This window comes from Oncorhynchus kisutch, unplaced genomic scaffold (genome assembly GCF_002021735.2).
Source record: "Oncorhynchus kisutch isolate 150728-3 unplaced genomic scaffold, Okis_V2 scaffold4054, whole genome shotgun sequence".
In the NCBI taxonomy this organism is placed as follows: domain Eukaryota; kingdom Metazoa; phylum Chordata; class Actinopteri; order Salmoniformes; family Salmonidae; genus Oncorhynchus; species Oncorhynchus kisutch.
Window position 1 is genome coordinate 161168 of NW_022265999.1, and position 7494 is coordinate 168661.

The following is a 7494-nucleotide window of genomic DNA, read 5'->3' on the forward strand; positions in this document are numbered from 1 at the left end:
GAGGGGTTCTTAGAAGTGGTAGTGTTGTGTCTCACCATGTGTGTGGCGATGTTGACGTTGGAGGGCCCCAGGGTTTTGGGAAGCAGTTGTTTCCCCACAGAGAGAGACTGTGGGTGGACTGTCACCAGGGACAGGACACCTGGAGGGACAGGAAGAACACTTATAACACCAGGGGTGTGTCCCAAATAGCACCCCATTCCCTATATAGTGCACTACTTGAGATTGGGTTGTCACGGTACCAGTATCACCATCACACCAGATTACTTATTGGAAAAAGAAAACATGAATTAGACTGAACTCCATTGTCGTATAAAAAACTAAAATCAGCTTTATGTAAAATTGTGGGTGCTATAGTTTGCTAAATGAATAAATGGGACTCCAGGTGACAACATAATGCTGTTGGTTTCTAACAGAAGGACATTTTTCCTCAAGAAATTAAACTGCTTGATGTTTTGTTTCCTTGCCACAGAAGTACCGACCGCGACAATACTAATTGAGATCCGCTCCCTGGAATCACTTACGCCGTGATTGGCCACAGAGAGAATGTCTCAATAGGGGGCAACACTGCCCTCCTCTGTTAGTTAGGCGAGAGTCACAGCCTGCCATCAACTCCCATTCTGCAGGAGGAGCGGCTGATTATCATAATGCTTCTAGTGTTTCTCCAGTACAGCCACCCCTGTCCAAGTCTTACCCCCCCTGCCAGTGTTCACCAGTGTGCAGTCCACCTATACTAAAATAACTAGGGAAACCCTGGGTGATGTGGCTACCTACCTTTGCTGGGACTGAGGTTCTGGTTGTAGAAAACCTTCATCTCTCCGTTGGCACCGATCACAGCCGCCTAAAGACCACAATGTTCTGTTATGGCCACACACCACACTGTCACCATGGAAACACCAGGAGCTACACACTTCTCTCTTCTCTCCTCACTAGTTGGCTTTATACTAGTCTGGAGCTAGGAGGTGCTGCTGGACCGAGGTCAATGGATTACTAAATGTTTTACTGTGAGTGTGTTGCTCCATTTCCACGGCAACCTTGAGTGAACAATTGAGCATCGATCTGTGTACACTAGAGTTTGAGGACCTCCGCGATCATCTTGAACTGTGTAGGTGGGTGGACACTAGTCCAGTGTTTCCCAAATTGTGGAGCATAAACACTAGTTACTATGATGGAAGGAGATGGTCAAATAATGTTTAAAGTTGTTTGTCAGATGATAATTGCACAACAGCAAGCAACTAAATCAGGAAGTATCAACAACCACTTGGTATGGTGAGACCCACCACTGCTAAATCAGGAAGTATCAACAACCACTTGGTATGGTGAGACCCACCACTGCTAAATCAGGATTGATTAGGTCTTCAAAGCAACTTAGCCTGTACCACTCAACCACAAGGGAAGTTAATCAATCTAGTTGTGTGTTCGTCCCTGAAGCAATGATCTAAAACTGGATCTGGATGGTCAGAGAAGAAAAAAGTTCCACTGTAGAATTAGTTCATTCTAATTATATGGGTTGGACACTATAACTCTGGCCCAGAACGACAGGTTACACACTATAACTCTGGCCCAGAACGACAGGTTGCACACTATAACTCTGGCCCAGAACGACAGGTTGCACACTATAACTCTGGCCCAGAACGACAGGTTGCACACTATAACTCTGGCCCAACGACAGGTGCACACTATAACTCTGGCCCAGACGACAGGTTGCACACTATAACTCTGGCCCAGAACGACAGGTTGCACACTATAACTCTGGCCCAGACGACAGGTTGCACACTATAACCTGGCCCAGAACGACAGGTTGCACACTATAACTCTGGCCCAGAACGACAGGTTGCACACTATAACTCTGGCCCAGAACGACAGGTGCACACTATAACTCTGGCCCAGAACAACAGGTTGCACACTATAACTCTGGCCCAGAACGACAGGTTCACACTATAACTCTGCCCAGAACGACAAGTTGCACACTATCACTCCGGGCCCAGAACGACAAGTTGGCACACTATAACTCTGGGGCTCCAAGAACGAACAGGTTACAACCACTAATAACTCTGGCCCAGAACGACAGGTTACACACTTTTACTCCGGCGCAGTACTACACGTTGCACTGTATAACACTGGCCCCAAACTCACACTCCATTGCCATGATATCAGCTCCTATGTGTGGGAGATGAAGTCTTCTAGAAGGTTTCTTTGGGATGTTCAGCAATTGCTTCCCTAAAGCAAAATATGGAAAGGGGAGGGGGGAAGGAAGATGCCTTCCAGTTCAGTGTTGTAAAACTAAGATTGTAGAAGAAATGCAGAAGGACATGTATTGTAGATGGGCTAAAACTGTTGCTGTTTAACTTATTGTACAAGGTTGGATTAGACTGGCTTTATCCCCTGAGGGATTCAAACCACAACACTCCACTAGGGCCGCATGGAAGCTTTGGAAAACAACTTGGTTTCAACATACAACATAAATCGGTCTCCACACTCAGTTATTGCCAACTATGGGCCATTGAGAACAGATCATAGACCTAACCGCGTAAATACAACAATGAACGACAGAAGGTTCCCATAGCCGGACAGGGGAAGCACAACAGCAGCTATTTGGATCCAGAAGCTGACTACGCATTAGTCTACATGCAATCATACATGTTCCGCAGCTTGGGCTAGATATATTTAGCAAGAAAGTTAGGTGAACCACCATTGTGACATGTTTAAATCACGAGTATTTACAACCATCAACTAGTTACCACGACCTTTCTCACTCGTTGTTCTTGATCCGCAACTCCCAGTTACTGCAGCCAGATGAAGGTCGAAATGAACCTCCAAACAGGAAACTAGCTAAAACTAACGTTAGCGAAGCAAACATAAACTAGCAAGTTAACACAACGTTTCAGAGTCCAAGATCAAAGGTTTTAAATTAGCTAGTTACCTGCATCTTTACAAAGACAGAAAGTAATTGAACGAATGACTTGTAGCAATTTCAGTCAAGATGGTTGCTTGGCAAGCTTGACAGATGGCTAGCTAGCATGTTGTTTGTCCTAAAGTTAGCACGCAACATGCTAGTTCGTTCTGCCTGTCGACACAAGCTATATATTAGCGAACGTTAGCTCATCGCAACGATATGAGTTGTTTGAATGAACAGCCAGTCAGTTAACATTAAGGTTATTGTTTGATAAAACCGCTTTCGGTTCGACATTCATTAGTTAGTAACGATAATGTGGACATAATGTTTTATTTACGGTAGAGTGCAACTCACTAGAGGACGTTAACTACCTGCTAGCTAGAAGCCGAGTCAGCCATTTTTGTAGCCCAGCTAGCTAAAAAATTAAGAGAAATATATTTGACATGTTGTACTCCTAGCAGGCTAAGTTCGCTACCTTACCTATGGGTAGAAATGTGATTGAATGACATGCCACAAGTCAAACTTATTTCGATTTTGCTTAGCTAAACGGCTTCGAATGGCCTCTGCATTTGATCGATAGCGTTAGGTGCAACAGTCATACATTTGATGGACAGTGACGTTAGCTAACGTACGCTAGTAACTACTTCTACTCCACTGAAACTGAAACCCAGCGAAATAAAAACGTAATTGCTCAGCGTACAAAATGTAACTAACCTCTTCTACTTCATCAATAAATCAATTAAGTTGGAAGAATGAAAGTCACTTTTCTGATTTTATCTCCCGAATCAGCTGTTAGCATTTGTCCCAAACTCCGACTGAGATTCTCCGGCTGCTGAGCTTCCAGAGTTGTGCGACTTCCAAACTGAGCTTGGCGGTGTCTGAAATGTGAAAGAAACTATTGGACACGCACAAAGTAAACGTCATCACGCGGGAAGTGTAGACCACACCTACAGAACGATATCAAAACATTTCATTGGACGAGACAGACAATATTCAAATATAACATTATAAAAACAGGACATCTCCTCCCTAACCAATAAACCAATCTTTTAATAAATAACGAATTTTTTTATTAATAATGTACAACTTTTGTATTTTGTTGAATATTAAACAAACTCCAACCTAACACAACATAATGTAAAATGGGAATTTATTGTGCTTGGAATGACCCCCTTATTTCCATTGTAACATTTATACATAATCTAACTATAACTGGCCTAATAAATACAATGCTATATCTTTATTTCTCCCTTGCATGATGTATTAGCAGGAAGTCTTCTAGTTGTAGTCTTTTCTTCCAGTCGGGCTACAGTACAGTACACACCGTACAAACAGAATAAAATTATCGAGCCATTATCATAGGAAACAGTCACTGAAACATAAGAAAAAATAAACCTTTTCCAGCATTAGATGCCATAGGAGTGCAATAACGCGTATATACATGTAAGAGCCCTGACATAAACAACCCACATACAGTCTCTATGTGTCCGTGTTTGGTTAGAAACACTGAGACTTTACAGTATCAGCATGACATTCAAACGTACTAATGGGAAGTTGAACTGTTAAAACCTTGGCCTACGTCTTTCTCCCAGGTTTGGTCTGGATGAAACTGATCCATATGCAACCCCAGACTAATAATATTCTCTTGAAGGGAATATGTCATCACCATCATTGTGATGTCACAAACCAAAAAGGTCTCATCAGCGATCCCTCCATAACTACTGTAGGACGTGAGTGGAGGAATGACAGTCAAGACAACAACGAGGACATGTAAACCGTTCTACAATGATCGCATCTCAAATGGCACCCTATTCGTTATATATAGTGCACTTCCTTTAGACCAGAGCCCTATTCCCTACATAGTGCACTACTTTAGATCAGGGCTCTATGTAGGGAACAGGGTGCCGTTTTGGATGCAACCAATGATCCAAAGATAATGGGTCATTAGGATTTTCTCCATGGAAAGAGGGGAGAATGACCTTTGACCCTTCGGCCCTTTTGCAGGGCCCCTATGGGCTTCAGTCTGCTGGGTGTGGCAGCAGTGGGGGCGGGCGGGGCGAGCGTCTTGCGTTCGGCTCGAGGGACCCACTTGTGTGTGGCAGCTCTCCACAACACCGGAGCCAGCAGAAGACTCAGAGTGGTGACACTGAGAACCAGCAGGTACACCTGGGGAAGAAGAGGACAGAGTGGTGACACTGAGAACCAGCAGGTACACCTGGGGAAGAAGAGGACAGAGTGGTGACACTGAGAACCAGCAGGTACACCTGGGGAAGAAGAGGACAGAGTGGTGACACTGAGAACCAGCAGGTACACCTGGGGAAGAAGAGGACAGAGTGGTGACACTGAGAACCAGCAGGTACACCTGGGGAAGAAGAGGACAGAGTGGTGACACTGAGAACCAGCAGGTACACCTGGGGAAGAAGAGGACAGAGTGGTGACACTGAGAACCAGCAGGTACACCTGGGGAAGAAGAGGACAGAGTGGTGACACTGAGAACCAGCAGGTACACCTGGGGAAGAAGAGGACAGAGTGGTGACACTGAGAACAAGCAGGTACACCTGGGGAAGAAGAGGACAGAGTGGTGACACAGAACCAGCAGGTACACCTGGGGAAGAAGAGGACAGAGAGGTGACACTGAGAACCAGCAGGTACACCTGGGGAAGAAGAGGACAGAGTGGTGACACTGAGAACCAGCAGGTACACCTGGGGAAGAAGAGGACAGAGTGGTGACACTGAGAACCAGCAGGTACACCTGGGAGAAGAGGACAGAGTGGTGACACTGAGAACAAGCAGGTACACCTGGGGAAGAAGAGGACAGTTGTATTCTAGATCCTGTATGTATTCATCTTGCAATTGCCATAAACATCTTCAAGTAGTGTCTAGGGGGTAGAGGTTAGGGGTAAAGGTTAGGGGTAGTGTCTAGGGGTAGAGGTTAGGGGTAAAGGTTAGGGGTAGTGTCTAGGGGTAGTGGTTAAGAGTAGTGTCGAGGGGTAGTAGTTAGGGGTAGTGTCTAGGGGTAGTGGTTAGAGGTAGTGGTTAGGGGTAGTAGTTAGGGGTAGTGGTTATGGATAGTGGTTAGTGGTAGAGGTTAGTGGTAGAGGTTAGGGATAGTGTCTTGGGGTAGTGGTTAGGAGTAAAGGTTAGGGGTAGTGTCTAGGGGTAGTGGTTAAGAGTAGTGTCGAGGGTAGTGGTTAGGGGTAGTGTCTAGGGGTAGTGTCTAGGGGTAGAGGTTAGGGGTAAAGGTTAGGGGTAAAGGTTAGGGGGTAGTGTCTAGGGGTAGTGGTTAAGAGTAGTGTCGAGGGGTAAGTGGTTAGGGGTAGTGTCTAGGGGTAGTGGTTAGAGGGAGTGGTTAGGGGTAGTAGTTAGGGGTAGTGGTTATGGATAGTGGTTAGTGGTAGAGGTTAGTGGTAGAGGTTAGGGATAGTGTCCTTGGGGTAGTGGTTAGGAGTAGTGTCTAGGGGGTAGTGGTTAGGAGTTGTGGTTAGGAGTAGTGGTTAGGAGTAGTGGTTAGGGGTAGTGGTTAGGGGTACTGTCTAGGGGTAGAGGTTAGGGGTAAAGGTTAGGGGTAGTGTCTAGGGGTAGAGGTTAGGGGTAAAGGTTAGGGGTAGTGTCTAGGGGTAGTGGTTAAGAGTAGTGTCGAGGGGTAGTGGTTAGGGGTAGTGTCTAGGGGTAGTAGTTAGGGGTAGTGGTTATGGATAGTGGTTAGTGGTAGAGGTTAGTGGTAGAGGTTAGGGATAGTGTCCTTGGGGTAGTGGTTAGGAGTAGTGTCTAGTGGTAGTGGTTAGGAGTTGTGGTTAGGAGTAGTGGTTAGGAGTAGTGGTTAGGGGTAGTGGTTAGGAGTAGTGGTTAGGGGTAGTGGTTAGGGGTAGTGGTTAGGGGTAGTGGTTAGGGGTAGTGGTTAGGGGTAGTGGTTAGGGGTAGTGGCTAGGGTAGTGGCTAGGGGTTGTAGCTAGGGGTAGTGGTTAGTGCTAGTGGTTAGTGGTAGTGTCTAGGGGTAATGGTTATGGGTAGTGGTTATGGGTCGTGGTTATGGGTCGTGGTTAGGGGTAGTGGTTAAGAGTAGTGTTTATGGGTAGTGGTTAGGGGTAGTTTGAGGGGTAGTGGTTAGTGGTAGTGGTTAGGGGTAGTGGTTAGTGGTAGTGGGTTAGGGGTAGTGGTAGTGGTTAGGGACTAGTGGCTATTGTTTGATTTGGAACTAAGCATAGAGTGGTGGTCTGTTCTTCGGTACAAGTACCTCTCTGGAGATGATGCCAGCTCGGCGGGCGCGGCTCCCCAAGACGAAGGAGAACTCACTGACCTGCGCCAGGCCAGCAGACACTATCCACGGATGTGGCGAGAACCCTTAGGCAAGATGGCCGACAGCACCAGCACCGCCATCAGGACTAGCAGGAACGTGGAGAGGAGGTGTTTAATTAGAGAGAGAGAGAGGGAGAGAGGGGGAGAGAGAGAGAGGGAGAGAGAGAGAGGGAGAGAGGGGGAGAGAGGAGAGAGAGAGAGAGAGAGAGAGAGAGAGAGAGAGAGAGAGAGAAACAGAGTGAGAGAGAGAAAGAAACAAAGTGAGAGAGAGAAAGAGAGTGAGGGGGAGAGAGAGAGAGAGAGAG

General features: G+C 46.3%; 1 protein-coding gene and 1 long non-coding RNA gene across 4 annotated transcripts in view; both read right to left on the reverse strand.

Moving 5' to 3' along the window:
* Window positions 1–7494, reverse strand: part of LOC116373444 (transmembrane and coiled-coil domain-containing protein 3-like) — a 30852-nt gene that overhangs the window by 2811 nt on the left and 20547 nt on the right.
* LOC116373445 (uncharacterized) lies at window positions 37–3715 on the reverse strand. 3 transcript variants are annotated; one of them, XR_004209583.1, is made up of 4 exons: window positions 3657–3715; window positions 2134–2217; window positions 772–838; window positions 37–139 (listed from the first exon to the last, which is right to left on the reverse strand). It is a non-coding gene; the product is annotated as an uncharacterized LOC116373445 (long non-coding RNA). The 3 variants fall into 3 exon arrangements; XR_004209585.1 differs by lacking the exon at window positions 3657–3715 and adding an exon at window positions 3374–3524; XR_004209584.1 differs by lacking the exon at window positions 3657–3715 and adding an exon at window positions 2921–3169.